The 17,953-nt window shown below is 40.4% G+C and overlaps 1 long non-coding RNA gene across 1 annotated transcript in view; it reads left to right on the top strand.

Moving 5' to 3' along the window:
- LOC139591600 (uncharacterized) overlaps positions 1 to 17,953 on the top strand; it is a 32,415-nt gene that overhangs the window by 10,944 nt on the left and 3,518 nt on the right. The window contains exon 2 of the long non-coding RNA XR_011679703.1: positions 9,488 to 9,571. This is a non-coding gene — a long non-coding RNA (uncharacterized lncRNA). The remainder of the gene's footprint in view (positions 1 to 9,487; positions 9,572 to 17,953) is intronic.

The raw sequence follows: 17,953 nt of genomic DNA, 5'->3' as shown, positions 1-17,953 counted from the left end.
TACCTGTGGTGCACCCATCTCATGATGGAAGCAGTGGCACTGCCTCACACCAGAGCTGGATGTGATTATCCATAGTCCTTTACTTTGGGTGTTCTTTACATCTGTGCAGAAAGCAGGACAAATGGAAAACACAGCACTTGGCAGTAATTTCTGCAAACACCTGCCCCAACTATGCTGACCTACAGAACTGTGACCCTCTTATGTTTCTTATGATTTTGCACAGGTACATAACATTTTTCTGTCTGTGATCTTCTGGGTGTGCTCACAAAGGAATATATAGAAAAAGAGATGATGAATGGAAAGGACCCTGCTGGAGTTTCCTTCTGGGATAACCAGTGTGGAAAAGGCAGGACTGAGTCACTGAAGTGAAATCCAACATTTCACTGAGGTGTCAAGGAATGATTTACTCCTTGGCACACACTGCAATTGCAGGCATGCTGCATTATATTACATTTAGCTCTGTCTATATTTTCATTTCTCTGTTTTTAAGGCTGATTAACAAAACCAGTAAGGCCACAGGGGAATTGGATGATCTCCTTCCCAAGAAATTTTGTTATTTATGAAGCAAAATGTCTATTCTAAAGGAAAGGATAAAACCTAAAACAACTGAACCTCCCCAGTTGTCTCTACAATTCTGAAATGTTCCTCTTGTTTTAGGCTTTAACAACTACTTGTTATGGAATATGGCATCTTAAAAAGTTAAAAAGAAGTAATTTGGAAAAAGGAGTTCAGATACTCTCAAAACATATCATTATATCTTCACTTGTTTCAGCAAAAAAGCTCATCCTTTGCTGCTGATGAAGTACTATATTTGGAAGGAAAAAATTGCTGAAAAATATCTGTGTGGCTTCAAAAAGTATTTTCAGGTTTTTTTTTCCTTAGAATGGCTAAAGTCATGCAGTTCCTCAGAGCTATAAATAATTGTACTTACAATGGTGCTTGTGATGGAGAGTTTGCAGGCAGGAACACAGAAAGCCTTGGATCTGAATGCCTGTAAATGAGAGGAAATGAAGCTGGGTGAGGCTGAGGTCCAGCTCTAGCTGTGATTCTTGAGGCAGAGGAAGTTCCCCTCATTCTGCTCTTCTGGCACCTGCTGAAGTTCACAGGCCATTTGTTTCAGCATGACTTGTGACCAACACCACCCATCCACATCAACACGTGAGTTCAATTGTTGCCTCTAATTAGGGCAATACTGTGACATTCCAGTTCAGGGCTTCATTCAGGAGGTAGAGATCATAAAAATTAATTTTTCCATCCTGTTCCTTGTGTGGCATTTGGTTTAATCACTGTGTTCTGCTTGGGCTTTTTACCTCACATGGTGGCCTTTGCAGTAAATGAGATTTCAATCAGCAATGAGAAACCTTACCCAGACTCCAGCTGCCATTGCAGAAAACCAGACATTCCTCAGAGGTGCTGCATTTCCCACTCTGCTGTGGGTGCCACAGAAACCCTCAGGGACCTCAAATCACAGCTGATGCCTAAGTTTGGATGGCTATCCAAAGACCCACTTTGGACCACCACCTCAGTTGGGGAAGGTCTTTCCATAGAGCTGAAAATGAGAAGGGTTCATTATGGTCATTTAACTTAATCTCCTGATTATCAGAAGCCATAAACCTCTATCTTTGACCAGTGGGAGGTGGGGTGGTAGATTAAATGGATTAGTCTTGGTCTTTGTGGTACTATCTAGTTCAAAGAGAGTTACAATCCCTTAATTACAGCTATCTGCAGTCAGCTTAGGTAGTTTTTGTGCCCTTTTTCCTGCAGAGAGGTTAATTGTTCCATTTCAATCTTGCTTTTTCATCCTTTTCTCTTTTGCTGCAGCTGCTCCAGCTGATCTAAAGCAAATCAGTGCACACTCTTCTGAAAGGGTCTGGCTTCTTGTTTAACTACCCTGATGATTTCAAAAGTGCTGTTCATTATTATCCTGTTCCCAGCAATTCAGTGTCCAGAAAGCAAACACAATGCTCAGGCAGCTAAACTGCAGATGTTTTTCTGCATTGGAAAGTCCAAATTCAGTTTACTTAAGTATGAATTCAATAGATTAATCATAATCTGAGAAAAGTCAGATACTTGATGGATAAGTGAGAAAAACTACTGTACAATATCATGCATATTTGAATAAATTCAGACAAACCATTCTCCTGGAAGATCACTATGTTTCCCTATCTGGTTAGGGACTAATCTCTTTATATAGTGACTGTTGCCACAGCTTGTATACTGAAAAATGATACATCAGTTTTGGTATAAAACTTGCATCACAGTTTATAGATTCCAGAACTCTGAGTCTCTGAAAAGTTCTTGTGACTTGAGTTTTAGATGGTAGTATGAAAAGAAAAAGGTGGATTTAGAGATATATGACCTGCAGAAGAAAATGACGCCTTGGAATTCATTTGGGAACTGTGATGGAGAACAAAGTTCCTGCTAATACTCTGCTTGCTGTTTCCTCACAGTCTTAACTAAGCTGGAAATATCTTTTTTCTGCCACATCACATCTTCATTAGATTGTTCTCTGTGTAGACATAAATTTCTTTCTGTCCTAAATTTAATGTATCTCAGTTGTAATATGTGGTATTCTATTCTCCTAAGTTTGGGCCTAGTATAATCTCGAATGTGCTTTGCATCTACATCTATCTGCACATCCATGCAGTGCATTTAGACAGCCCAAAAACTCAGTATTATGGCAAAGACCACCTGAGGGTGAGAATCATGATCATCCTTGCAAAGGCACAGAGGAATTCAAAGTTTGGTTGAGAATTTGTGTTTACTTTCCAAACACAGAATTTCAGAGGAGGCTACAAATTCAAGAGATGTTGTAGAAGAGATGTCAAAAGGTGAATGCTTGAAACACCACAGACCTAATTGTTATTCTCTTATTGCTTGAGATTTAAAAAAAGGACCCTGAGTGAATTTTGATAGGAACTATTAGAACCAAATTCCACAGGATAGTAATCCTGTGATAAAATAAACCACAGGGTTACTTCTAAAAGCAGAGGGCAGCCACTTTGTTTTGTGTTGCTGCACCAACCACATCAGAAGGTGCTTTACACATCTCCACTGAGCACATTTTTTGTTTTAATCCATTCTTGTTCAGGTTCAGGCCTTTAAAACATACTTTGTTTATTGTAGTATTCCCACCAAGAAAGCAGGGTAGATTTTTCCCCACGATCTTGGAAGTTGTTCACACAATTGTCCAACACAGGAGAATGGTGCCTGGGAAAATGATTCATGATTCTAGAAGACTGGCAATGTTAGCAGGTTTTCAGGATTTTTCAGGCTGTGAGCACAGACCCACATTGATCTCATCTCTGTCTCCTGTCAGTGTCTGTTATCAGCCAGGTCAGTAATGAAGGGATTTGCACTGCTTCTCTCTGGCACATGTAAAAATCAACCAAGATGAAGTACCACTTGATAGCCAGCACTCTGAAGAATGCAAACTCATTTCCTCTTGGGTGATGGGCAAGTAGGATGGCTATTCCTCATTGCCTTTGCTCCTTGTCATCTCTATTAACTTCCAATTCACTCCCCTGTGAGAGGCCCTGGTTGTTGAAGATAACACATGCAGGTATTTGGGTATGAGCAAATCCATCCCCTGCAGCCCTGACAGCCCAAACATGTAAGGTGGGAAACAGAAGTGGGGAAAAATAGGAGAAGTTAGAACATTGTTTATGGAAAGTTGTCTAACTTTTGGTCTGTCCATAAGACAGAGGAGCTTACTCATGACCCAGGCCCTGGAAAATGTCAAGTGTAATAACAATCACATGAGCAACAAAAAGGAATAAGAAGGGTTGAAGGAAAAGAATGGTTGTGCAAGAAGAACAAAATAGGACATAAATAATAAAGAAGTTGAAGTTAATTCAGCAAGAGGACAGACTATCAAAAGAAAGGTCCTGGAAGAGACTTTTAAAGATCTGGTGGTGCAGACCTAATGGACTTTTAGCAGGACATTTGTCTGTTACATTAATTTGATATGGATGTCTTGGACTATAAAGAGTGGGGCTGAGGCATCTAGTCCTAAATTCCTAAATCTATACAGGTAGCTGGTGTAAATGTGTATTTTGACCCCTTCTCCACTACTCTTTTTCACATCTACTGTCTTAGAACTGGGCAGCCAAGCTAGAATATTGCATGATGGGGAAAAAGCCATCCCATGTACAAAAAAGTGCATATTTTCAAATGAGATTTATGATTATGCTTCACCAAGCATAACTTAGTGTCACTAAAGTGCTTGTCTGAAATGGGAGCTCCTACACAACCTCTCCCTCCTCCTTTTCCTGCATCTTTCTCTCCATCCTTTAAAGCCTTCCAGTCTCAGGTTTTGTGACTGACAAAATCCATGTCAGGTTGTTTGGGTGATCAGCTTCAACTGTCAGGACAAGACAGCTCACTGGAATTGAAGTGGCAGGAGCTCTGGAATGGCAAGGGGCACCCTGGGATCACCCAGGATGGTATTAACAGTTTTAAAGAGAAGCTGCTCTGAGCCAGCAAAAGTTTAGTGTTTCAACCAGCAGTGGAAGATTCCAAATTAAGTTCTACTTATAATTCCAGGACACTCTTTTTAATTGTCCTTGCTGGAAACAACAAAACCCCACAAACTTTTTCGGAGGTTTAACACAGTGAAAGCACCAGTCAGCAAAATTTGAATTATTTTCATGGGAAAAATCTTTGCTAGCTCAATATTAATATTTTATATGGTTGAGTTTTAGGGATTTTATCTATTTACTTTGCTTTAGAATCTGTGCATACTCCCATACGTATAAAATTGCAGCAAGGCAATTTATAGAGGTTGTTCTAAAATCAACATTGCCAATATTGGCAAGGCATAGAACTTTCCAAGTAATTTGAAGGAAGCAGAAGGTGCAATCCTGCCTTGCCTCTTTTAAACAGCTTGAATAAAATACAAGAAAGAAAAATGGGAGCAGGTCAGCAAGTGACTAAACCTGTTGAGATCCAGATGAATACCTGACACTGCTCAGGTTCCCCCTGCAGGTTCCCCCAGCAGAAAAATGCTATAGGATCATCACAGAAGAAAATGTTTTAAAAGGGGGAGATATAGAACTCACTTCAGTACAAATTTCCAGACTTTTATCGTCAATGAACTAGGAAAAAGTGCTTAAAACACTGAGAAGAGCTAAAGTTTGTATTATAGATGTATGTTGAGACAAAGGTACCAAATCCTTGTTCAAATAGAAACACTAAAATCTGGGAGAAATGTGGGAGCTGACAAAACACCTTGCTCCCATCTCCTGTCATCTCTAGCTACATCAATATTAGTCAGAGGCACATCTGGCTTGTCTCCAGAACAATGTGACTACATCCAAACTTTCTTTGGGGTGGCCTCTCTTTTATGTGACCTAAAGGTCTCAAATCCACCCACTAGCAAAGTTCTGGCACTTTAAAGATGAATAAAAAAAAATTGGTACATCCTCCTAGATTAAAGCGCTAAATGGGATGAGGTGGACTTAATTTAGGAAATGAGGAGCATTTAATTTAGGAAATGAGATGCCCTGGCCTGTCTCTCTGGTGACCACCTTCTCCCTCCAAATCTACCTGCCCTTCCCCCTGGAGGTGCATCTGACTGCATGGCTGGCCAGGTCCTAGATTAGGCACACTGCTTAGTTGTTTATTTTCAGCACAATAAACAACTGCAAATTTCACCCCTTGGCCTTGACTTTGCCTTGGTCACTTTTGCCACTCAGCCATGAGGTCACTCCTCTGAAAGTCACACTCTCATGGGGCCAGAATATGGCCATACAGAGCTGGAGATACCCAGTGATGTCACTGCCCATTCTCCTCCTGTTTTCTGCTGCAAGGAGGGGAAAAGCACAAAATAAAACACAATGTTATTTTGGGATCACAGACACCCCCTCCTCACCACCCTCTGATCTTGGTTTTCTTTTATTCATTTATTCAAAGCTATATAGGGAAAGCTAACTTAGCTAAGGTTCAAGGAAAAGTTAATGCTAAAAATGATCCAGCAGAAACATGTTTAGAAACATTAGAGTCACAAGTGATGAATATGGGTGCAGTCCTAAATCCATATCTGAATTTTTCAGTGGCCTAATTTTGAAAATGTAGAGCGTTACATAGTTTGATCTTATCATAGAATCACAGAACGGTCTGTGTTGTAGGGGAACTTAGAGATTCTCCAGTTTCTATCCCCTGCCATGAGCAGGGACACCTGGCAGTAGAACAGGTTGCTTCAGAGCTTCATTGATTGAACATTTTCAGGGATGGGGCATCCACAGCTTCTCTGGGAAACCTGTGCCAGAGCCTCACCACCCTCACAGGGAAGAATTTCTTCCTACTGTCTGATCTAAATCTCTCTTTGAAACACTTTTTTCCTCTGGTGAGCCTGCAGCAATTATCACCATCTCTGAAAGAGCTCAGGTTTACCTTGGCCAGCAGGTACCCACCCACACACTGACTCAGTCCCCCTCCCAGCAGGATGGGGAAAAGAGCTGGAAGAAAAAAAAGCCAAAAAATCTTGTGGGTTGAGGTAAAGGCAGTTTAAAAGTGAAGGGAGGAGGTGTGTTTGGCCATGCTAACTCATGGCTGTGTAGTCAGCACTGCTTTAGTCATGGATCCAAAATTGAACACTATGGAGAATATCAGCTCAGTCCCAACCACCCTCAGTACACACCCTTGCAATTCTTCCACATAAAAGCAGATATAAAGTTAATGAGCCTCATTATCCCTGTCTCTCACAATTCTTGTTTTATGCTAATCTATGCTAAATGGCTTCTATAAAGTTAGCCTGAATTTGTAGAGAAGCGAATGAGAATATATTGAATTGTTACCCCTCTGCCCCAAAACACTGCTGGTAGTTTTGGCTGCAGTGTTCTCCCTTGAGGCACCCTAAAGTCAGCCAGACGAACTGGGGCAGAACCTGCCATGGCACCAGTGTCTCTCTGTCACCATGATATTTTCTGAAAAATCCCTTTACCAGGATTTTTCTCCTGAGAAGCTGAGAAGCCTCAGAAAAGAAATGTAAACAATAATTATCTGATTGCTTGGAATGTGGTTTGGAGGTTGCTTACCAACAGGTGCATCTTTGATTGGGTCCATGTTAATTGTTTTAACTTAATGACCAATACCAGTCCAGCTGTGTTGGACTCTGGTCAGTCATGGGTTTTTATTATCATTCTTGTCTAGCCTTCTGATGTCTCCTTTCTCTTTCTTTAGTATAGTTTTAGTATAGCATTATAATATAATATAAATTATATATCAGCCTTCTGGGAACTTGGAGTCAATTCTCATCTCTCAGCTCATTCTGGGGACCCTCACAACACCACAACATCTCCCCCATAAACAGAGTGTGCTCCTGACCAAGACCAGCTGTGCTGGTGTGTGTGAAACTGAGGCAGATGGGCTTCTGAAGAATCCAGTTCAGGCAGCCACCTACACCAGGCTCCCAGGAATGCTGCCCAGCCATCCCATGGACTGTTCTGGCCAGGAACAGTCAGACCTGTCTGTGGTGTGCATTGGAGGATGGATCAGAAACCACTGAATTTCTGTGGGATGAAATGGTGCTGGGGCAGGCAGTGTTGGGCTCCTCAGGCTCCTGCACCATGTGGATGGTGTCCCATGCTCAGATTAAGCTCTAGGTTCTCTCACTCCTCAGGGTGGACTTGCCTCACTTTTAGATTGGCGAAGGAGGATTCATTGTGCGCAACAACCTCTACTTCTTGTGTCACAACACAGTGAGGGCTTTTTTTGAAACATAATTTCAATTAGGTGGAGTGCTCAAAATTAAATGCATAAAATTAGGTTTTAATTGCTTAAGTACCACTGGCCCCACCTGACTACCTTTGACCTGCTGCAAAGAACATGAGTTTCTTTGAGGCTCAAGTCTCTCAGCATACAAACGTTCAACACCCTCCAAACATGCAGTTAATTGGAGGGCTGTGCCATAACTGCTCTTGGATCAAAACTCCTTCCAAAAATCTTTTCAGTTCCAATATCACCTGTTCCAATATTGTTACACATCAAAAGCAGTAAGTGCAGAGACGTAATTATTTTCTAATAGGATTTTAAAATAATGGAATCAAGCTACTTTAGGCATATACTTAATTTCATTGTCTTTTCTGTCTAATTTTACATGAGATTTTTATTTATTAAACAAAGGCTGGCAGTGGTATTAGCACTGAGTATATACAGATAGCAGTTTCAATCTTTCTTGTGTTTTTTAATTAATCTCTTTGATCTAATAGACCTTTCCTCTGAATTGTGGGTCACAAATACAATTTTAGAAGTATATTTGAAAACTAATAATACTGCTATGTTTTTATCTGCCATTGAAAAAATTCCATGCCTCCTCTTTGGAGAGGAGTCTAAAAATACAGAACAACTGTTATGACTCTGAAGACACTGATACAAAGATTGGTGAATTGAAAGAAATTCAAAGAACAAAGAAAATTAGTACATGTTCTTGGCACTGATTGCTATCAAAAGGGTTACAGACCATTGGGAAATGGGACTTTCACTTGTTTTTATTTGTGCACAACCCACATGAGTAAAAACAGAGAAAAAGAGTAAAAACTGCAAATATATGAAGGCTGCAAATTTCAAGGAGGAAGGGACTATAAAGGCACTGTTAAAGAACATGAAGGAATAAATGTCTCTTTGGGAGAGAATCCATGCCAGGAATTGTTTTCCTTTGCATACATCCTGCTGTGATGAACAGTTAGCTGGCAATCAACATGGAGATTCACTGGGGAAATTAGCTTCAAATTAATTTTTCAGGACATTTCTGAATAATATGAGTTGTCTCCCAAGCAAGGACTGCGCCTCCCACCAGCAATATTTGGCATAAGGAACCCCAGGATATGGATGAGATAAACTCTTTACAGTCATCCCCAGTTGATATGTACATTAGGGCTGGATGAGTCCAGAATGTGGGGCAGGAAAAAAATAAACAGAATAATAAAAATGTCTAGGTTGTATGCTAGAAAAGGTCCATTTTTTGCTTTCCCTTTCTCTTATTTTTATGGACATGGTTTATCTCCTTCCAACAGTCTGGAAAACACAACACTTAAAATAACCTAGAGAAAAAAAAAAAAACAAAGTAAAATATCTAAATCAATTTAATTTCATAAACAGAACTTATTAGACAGCAGATATAGTATAGAGTTATTTAATTCTGCTTCATGATACACAGTCAAATTAATATTCAGAAGCTTTACACTAAAAAAGAACAAGACAAGGAGAAACACTTTTGGAGAAAATAGCTCTGTTGGGATTTATGCAATAATTTTAATTATTCTACTTGCTTATTACAAAACTGTTTTTTGTAACATCTCAGGAAGGAGAAATTAGACATTAATGTAGCTGGCATCTTCTGGGTGCTTCTTTCAGCTCTGTCATACATTTCATGACAACAAAGGTTAATGTTGGGGTCTGAGATGGTTGTTAGGTGTATTCTCCAATGTCTCAGGATATCCTGCCTCAATATTTCTCCTCTTTCCTTTTTCTTTTTCTTCCCTTGAAGTTAAAGCCCTGTGAAGTTAAGCCAGGACTAAGGCCAGAAGAACACCAAGAAGGAGGTGTTAATTCTCTGGTAGGACACTGACTGGTGAGTGGGCACAACAGGGATTTGGGACTCAATTTGCAGGAATGGGTTTTTCAGGTGATGTTTTAATCACAGAGTCACAAAATTAACTGGAAAGGACCACAGTGGCTCATCTGGCCCCACCTTCCTGCTGCAGCAGGGCCATCCCAGAGCACATGGCACAGGACTGTGTCCTGATGGTTCTGGAGTATCTCTTGAATATCTATATTGAATATATAATGCACAAAAAAGGTAGGACTGCTGGGACTCTGCAGCCAAGAGTTCCTTAATTCCCAAGCTAGGACAAGACTCCCTTCAGCCTGGTCATTTTCTGGTTCCATGAGATTCGTTCTCCTGTTTCAACATCAAATTGCATCAAATTTATCATGACATAACCCAGTTTTTCAGTCTCTCCCCCAGAATTTTGTACATAATTCTCCATGGGTACAAGGCCTTCCACTCTGTGGGTAAGTGCACTAAAGAGAGGCAATCCTGTGGAATAACAGGATGCAGGCACAAGTGGCCAGATTACTTATATTTCTATCAATGTTCAATACCTTGGGGTTTTTTAGAGCATCCAGGCAGTCCTGAAACCTGGAAGTTTGTCTTGGTTGGTTGTGCATATCTAGGGAAAGAGTGGTACCCATCATGAAGAAAACGGAGTAGGGAGCTGTGCTACATGCTCTGAGAAGTTTCAGCCTGAGCAGGGTGACATTCACAGTTTTGAGATTCTTCCAACCAGCTAAATCAACTCTGAAAAACAGATGGGACTGTAAGTCAGGGGGGTCTGAAGGCTTCTGCTACAGCACAGAAAAGTGCTCAGAAGTACAAGTTTTTTAAAGGGGTTATTATCCAGTTATCATAGTCCTGAAATGAAGGAATTGACAACAATGAAAACTGGTAACGGCTTTAGCATTTTTAAATGGTCAAATAATGTTTGGAATGGTTAACTAGCAATATTTAATAGGTATAATTTTTTAAAGATGCTTTTCTGGTCTGAAAAGCCTGTGATTTCTCCCTTCAATTTACCACAACCAAATGCAGCCTTAATGAACAGATTCATTATTGTAGCAGTTTGGAAGGAAGAAAAAACCCCAAAACCCCAAACCATGACCCCCCTGCCCATTGCATTAGGGCCATATTCCTTTCTGGTTTTGGATTGAGGACTACAGATATGGATTTCATGTCAGCTGTACAGACATTGTCAGCATTTTGTTTTGAACTTGTCTGCTTGCTCATCACATTTTAATTAATGAGGGCATGAGCCAAAACAGGTGTTGGTAACAGAACAGACAGCAGCTGGCAAACAATTTTTAGATCTACAATTGACTCATTTATACTATTGTTCTGGAACAGAGGATTCATACAATTTTACAGAGCAGGAGTTCATGTAATTTTACAGAGGAGGGTATTATCAGGCTGAGCTGTAGAGGCACATTCATTTTTTCTGTTTCTGTTTTGCTAGATTTTTTAAAATGACTTTTTCTCAGGCTTGGTACTCATGGTGAAACTGCTTGAAAAGTTTAGGTTATTTTTTTTCCAGCAGCAGGCAATTTATATTACTAAAACAATCTAATCAAGGAACTAAATGGCCTTTGAATAAAGAACCCTAAATTCATTTCATTACCATCTATTTTTCCAGAGAGAAAGTGGAATAAATTGCTCTGGAACTAGAGCTCAGCAAAACTCTTTTCCAAATCAGTGTCTGTATAAATCGCTAGAGAATGAAAGTTGTATGAGTCCATCAAAACTTCAAGCACATGAAGAATCTAATCAAACTCTAAACTTTCTCATTCAAGTGTCCCAGGCTCTTTAAATCACATAACTGACTTTCTACATCCTTGCTGTTACTCATCCAAGACTTTTCAGATATAGCTCTTTAATTGTGAATTTCTGGCACTCCCTGGTGTGTCTGACATTCCCTGGAGGTCTAAAGCTGGGTGTCTAAAATGAGCAGGCAAAAATCCCATTGATCCACAAAGGCATCAAGGGAAATAACGATGCTATTTGCCATCTCTACATGGTTTTGTGTCACAGCAAATTCCATGAAGTAATTAAAGAGGGAGTCAACAGTCTGAGAGCAAAGACCAGGTTGCTCTGATCAAATAATTCCTCAGGTCAGTTAACTGATAATTTTGAAGAAATGTTTTGTGTTATAGAGATAATCAATGGCTCCATTTTAGAAGCATTGCAAGGGAAACAATGAACATCAGTCTGGTGACACAGCAAGCACAGAAAGGGTGGTAACAGAGGAAGATGCAATCAGCTTCTATGCCAGATCCGCAAAATGTGACCTCTGAGGCTTAAGGAATTGAAGAAAACTTCAAGGAAAACTTTAACATCTCCAGATCCTTCCCTACCCTTATGAGCCCTGGAGAGGAAAAGATGCACCCTGGGATCCCTCAGGATGGTCAACCTGCTTGTCCAAAGAGTGGAACATCTTGACATTGGTACTGATGATTTCCATGAGACAGCTGTGGGGATAAGGAATTCCCTGATCCTTGAGACATTGTTCCTTGCCCACAAGTAGTTTTTTTAGTTACCTGGCTTTGACACCTTAGAGTCTCAGTGGTACATAAACTGCAGCTGAGATCAGCCAGGAACAAACTGGTGTCAGGATTCAGGCTCAGGCACATCCTCCAAATTCCTGTGTGGATTTAATGGCCAGCACAGCTCCTGGCACACTTTTGGCATGTGCTAATTAGCACAGCCACAGACAGGGCCCTGGCACTGGCTGGGGATCACATTTCTCAGAAACTATTCCCATTGGTAATCTGAATTTAGACACTTTGTTTCAGAGGAAGGAGAATTTTGATATATGACCAGCAGTAAAATCATGTAGTTTTTTGGCCTCAGAGAAATGTCCTTAATAGCTTTACTTGAGCAGGATAGGCAGAGCTTGGGGGACCAATGGAAAACTAAAAAGCTTGCAAGCATCCCTTGAAATTGAAAGTTAGATCTGTGAGTTATTGCATGAATACTACAGCATAAGGGAGTGCAATCTTTAAGCATTAAGAGTTTATATCCTGAATGACCCAAGAGGCCAAATGAATATTAGCTGTTATACAGGATATTATTCTCTGCACATAATACACCTGGAATAATTAGCAAAGTAATGAATTTCTGTTACTCCAGTAAATTTATACTAGCCATAATAATTTTAATATATGCACATGTCTTTGAAATAATGATAGCAGCTGTAAAACTAGTGCTTTTCTTTATTAAAAACACTTAGATCAAAGAGTTCAAATAAGGGCCAAGGACCAGATTTGTCAGGTAGCATTGTGGTTTAACCCCAGTCAGCAACTGAACCCCACTGACTAGGAATATATTTATGATTGGTTAAACAAATAGGATGGAAATTAAATTTCCTTGGACCAGGAAATCACTAGATTTAGTATTATTTTGATGGGGAATTCTTTCATTAAGTAGTCAGGTATTAAATGGGTTAAAAACTGTCTTAGTGCCAGATCTCAAACAGGTATTATTCATTAGCTATTACCTGTATGGGTTCTTTGATAATTTTGCAAGTGCATTTAATATTTTTATCAATATTTTAGGAAATAAAAATGCTTTATGGCCAGACTGACAGATGATGAGAAGAGTGACATAGCAGCAAATACGGGGCAATTTACAATTTACTAAGAATGGCTTGAATATCTTGGTTTCAAGCCTGGAGATTTCAGCTTTTCCAACAGTAAATCTATATTAGATCAACTGAATTTCTGGATCTGATTGACTGCATTGACGAGATCCTCATTTCCTGTCTAAACTTAGACATTTAACCTTTCAGTGCAGATAAACAAAAGGAATACACAGGGAAGGAAGGGGGCAGACTTTGTCATGGCATGTGGAGACTTGCTGAGGACTTGATGAACATCCTGGGGTCTCTAAAGTCCAACCTGCAAAAACCTACATTTCAGGCATAAAAAAGTGATCCTTCCCATAAATAAGGGCATGATAAAATTGGTCTAAGACATTTCTAGTTGTGGGATACCCATGTGAAAAAGATATGAAAAAATTATTAGAGAGAATTCAGGAGAAGATTCAAGTGTTGGAAACCAGCCTTACAGAGTAAAGCTCCATGAGCTTATCTAATCACTTAATTTAAAAAAAAGGCACAAGTTAATCCCTATGTGCAGCTATTTACATGTAGAAATGTGTGGCAGCAGTGAGGTTTTCAAATTTATGGACAATGGCTTAACAGGAATCACGGGCTGCAAAACCAAGGTAAAGAAAATTGACCTTCAGATAATCCACTCCTGTATCTTATGTAATAATGATGTTTAAATGCAGGAGTAGCTTTTGGGGAGAGGAAGTAGAAGGTACCACCATCAGAAAGATGGTGAATGGGGTCTTTTAAGAGAAATTATTTACTCCCTGAATATGTTGTTTATGCTGGTTCACTCCGTCACTAGATTTTGTACCTATCTTTGTTAGATGCAAACACTTCTAATCCTTTGAATAGTTCAGATGAGATATTAGCATGAAGATAACCTGCAATTAATTAGCAGGGCTTTCACTAGTCACCAGGAGCAAAGCAACTACAAGAAATGGTACAATGGAAATTCCTACATTGTATTTCTGTGAAATGTATTGTTAGCCATTCATTTGTGACAAAATGATGAGTGGTGTGATGCAAATATTCTGAAAAGTCACATTTTTAAAAGTCAAATTTGGAACATATGCCTCAAAACTCAGCATCAGTTTTTCTGTGGAATTGATGTCTTGATGTGTTGTTATTTAGTCCTTCTAAAAGCTAAAATGAGGGGACATGTTAGGCTGGAAAGAAAGAAAAATGTCACTGTTGATATGAGATTCTTAAAGCACAAACACAATTTGGCACATTTACTGGAAAGTGTTTTTAAATGGTGATAGTAAAAAGGGAAGAAAAATGCTTTCTCTGCTTCTATATTTTTTCAGTGTTTTACTTTAGGGTGCAGAATGCACCAACCTACAAAACCTCCTGTGAAATGAGTATCTGGAAACACTAATGTACCTCTGGGGAAAGTACCATGTTCCAAAACAAAATGTTTAACATATTTAGTCCAACAGCAAAAGCTGTCACACACTGACCTGCTGCTGCTATCATGTGCAGGCTGCAGCCATGCTTTAGTGTCCTAGAATTAACTTCCTCACCCTTTGGTGTGGAGCAGTTGATTTGTAATCATGTCAAAGCCCCATTCCATTACTTTGCCCCAGTTTTTCCAACACACATTTTATTTTACTTTCACTTTAGCCAGGCTCTTGCTCCAGCACACACTTTTCTAAGCAGTTTTTCTGGCTTTCCTAGCAGTATAAAGTAATGTCTACTTATGTCGGTGCCAGGGGGGTTGCCTTGTTTTGGGTGTTGTGGTAGCACAACAAACCAGGCAGTTTTCCTTCCCTTTGTCAGCTGCTGAGTTCCTAACTGCCTGTAGATACTTACAGCTCACTTTCAGAGCCATTTCCCCTGCATCCCATACAGCCCCTTGGCAAAATGAGAGCTGCAGTGGACAAAGCACTATAAAGTAGGCTCCTGAGAGCAATGTGCAGTGCCCTGGAGCCCTAAGAGGTGCCTTGAATCTGTTTTCTGTATTTCATTCCCTTTAGCACATTAAGGTGAAATGTTTCCGAGAGAGCTTTCATCCAAAGATCTGAGAGTCGTGCAGGAAAACAGCACAACAGAAGTGAGCTCTCAGTGGGCTGGGGGCTGTTTATCAATATCTATGTCCTCTCCAGCTTGGGCTGCAGAAAACTGGTTTTTCTTGTAATAAAATAGACTATGAAGGTGAATGGATGCTTGGAGCTGGCTTGCAGATGTTATCAGCAACCAGGTGATAAGAGGATTTGCTTTCTGTGTTTGCCACAACAGCTGTGAATGGTAATTCCCTCATTAGGAAGCTCTGGAGGGTAACAGTGATGAAGGACTTACTGCTGAACTGGAACTCACAGTCCATGGTAGAAGGACAACACAGCAAGAACCCAGATATTAATAGGGTAGTGGGAAAGGAGGGAATGAAAGAAGAAAAAGAAGGTTCTATTTATTTATTTCACTCTTGCTATCCCTGTCCCTTCCATTTCCATAATCTGGAATAAAAATGAAGATGTAGCACAGAAGTGTTTCTCTAACAAGGCTGAAATGCATGTACTGGATCTGCTGTGTTAGATCTGCAGACCAGCAGTGAAGGTGGTTTTCCCAAAAGGATTTCTGTTACTGATGCAAAAAAACCCTTAACTGTGAAGAGACAGATGAACATACAGTTGTGTATCCTTCCTTCCTTCCTTCCTTCCTTCCTTCCTTCCTTCCTTCCTTCCTTCCTTCCTTCCTTCCTTCCTTCCTTCCTTCCTTCCTTCCTTCCTTCCTTCCTTCCTTCCTTCCTTCCTTCCTTCCTTCCTTCCTTCCTTCCTTCCTTCCTCCCTCCCTCCCTCCCTTCCCTCCCTTCCCTCCCTCCCTTACCTTCTTTTTAAAAAATCTTGCATAAATTGAGGGTTACTTTTGTGCAATAGATTTCATGTCAAAGCCTTTCTAATGTCTTTTCTAATTTCTTGCCCTTCGGGTGAGCTGCCTCTTTCCCCTATATTGCAGGAATATCTACAAGCCAGCCCTCTTTGATTCATTTTCCTTTCTGCTCCACATGGTTTTTCTGTCAGATTACTCTGACACCTTCCTATTTACCACCAGCTCTCCTGCTCCTGAACTCTGTCCTTCAGAGCTTTGTCAGGGTAACAAAACCTGCCAGGGAAGCTCTCCCACCCCAGCTGGGGGTTTACCTTTTAATGGCCAAAGCCAATGAGGCCACAGCCTATTTCTGTCTGGCACAGAGAGATGAGTACTTTATTTGGAGATAGCTCCAGCCTAGGTGCTGTGTAGATGGCAAATAGGAGCTGGTTTTTCCCCCTAAATACAGAGTTTAGGTATTTCAGAGCAATTGCAAGGCTGGAAGTGCCTACTTAGCTGTGAGGGATGGTAATTTGAGACAAAGGGTTCAGTTCAAGAACTTTTAAGTAGAGGAGTCAAGCACTTTTTAATGAAAATTAAGATTTTCCATGCCACAGGGGATATCTAGACCCATCCTCTGGTCCTGAATTCAAAGGCATGGTGAGGTGTGTGTATATTACTGAGCTCTCAAACCTCTCAAGTCATGCCAGTGACTGTTTTGGCAAAGGAGCTGAGCTACCTACCATGTCCCTTCTTCCACTCTTCTTTTTTCACCCATCCTTTTCATTCTATCCCACTTAAATCTGACCCTGACTAAATTTCAGCAACTAAAGCGAATGCTCAGATGGTTTTATGCAATTTTTCTAACTGGTGTCACCATGGCCAAGCTCTTTTCACAAAAAGAAAATCAAAGGTGAGCCTGAGTTCCGTGAGGGTCTACTCCACATCCCATTGACTTCCCTTGGTATTTGTGCAGGTCCTGTGTCATGGCTCAGGCTGGTATTTTTCCATGTTGAAAAAACTCACAAACACTCTTTTGGGAAAGTTTTCAGCAGATCTGAAAGCAACATGGAATATATGTGCTCTAATATAGCTACAGTATTTTAATTGCAGGCATCTGCCATCCAGCTAATGCTGATATTCGTGGAAATGTTTACTTCATTACTGCATCACAAGAACTTAATTAGGCTGACTGGAGACTTGAACAAAGGAGGCTGAAAAGGCATCAATTATGTGTGTTAGCACACTGAATAGGGCTCTGAAACTCACACCCGAACTCCCATCAAAACGGGCTGTTCAGGAACAGGCTGGTGATCTCAACCCCTTCATTTAGCACGCCCTGGGGCAGGCTTGAGCTCTTCTGGAGACAAAGAGAGCCTTCCCTTTCCCTTTCCCTTTCCCTTTCCCTTTCCCTTTCCCTTTCCCCTTCCCTTTCCCTTTCCCTTCCCCTTTCCCTTTCCCCTCGGAATTGTGGGCTGCTCATGCAGCAGGGGATGGATGGGGGACGAGCTGACAGCACTGATGTGACCACCGCGGGTGACAGCAGGGATGTCACAGCCAGGGATGTCACTCACAGCCAGCAGTCACAGCCTGCCCGCACCAAACCCGCAGTCAGGTGTGGTGCATGGATAGAGATTTTCCATCAAAAGCCTCTGTGAGTTTAAATTATGACATGGAACCTTTTCTTAATCAAAATATGCAGCAGCAGTGTGAGGAAAAATAAAAAAAAAACTTCTGAAAAGAATTTGGATATGCATGAATTTGGATATAGCATGTATGCTCAGCCTTATTGCTCCCAAATCCCAATGAAAACTACAGATACATCCCGGTAAATGTGTTTGAAATAAGACGTTTATTTCAAAGACTTCTTGTTTCAAATTGTTTGAAATAAGAAGTCTTTGAACAACAGCCAAGACAAACTAGTATTATATATTTTGGATTGGAAGAAATTATTTTTATTGAAAAGTATTAACATCACCATTTTT

This window comes from Agelaius tricolor, unplaced genomic scaffold (genome assembly GCF_023055355.1).
Source record: "Agelaius tricolor isolate 1412-34295 unplaced genomic scaffold, bAgeTri1.0.p SCAF_1, whole genome shotgun sequence".
Taxonomy (NCBI): domain Eukaryota; kingdom Metazoa; phylum Chordata; class Aves; order Passeriformes; family Icteridae; genus Agelaius; species Agelaius tricolor.
This window is presented reverse-complemented; position numbering and strand designations above follow the sequence as displayed.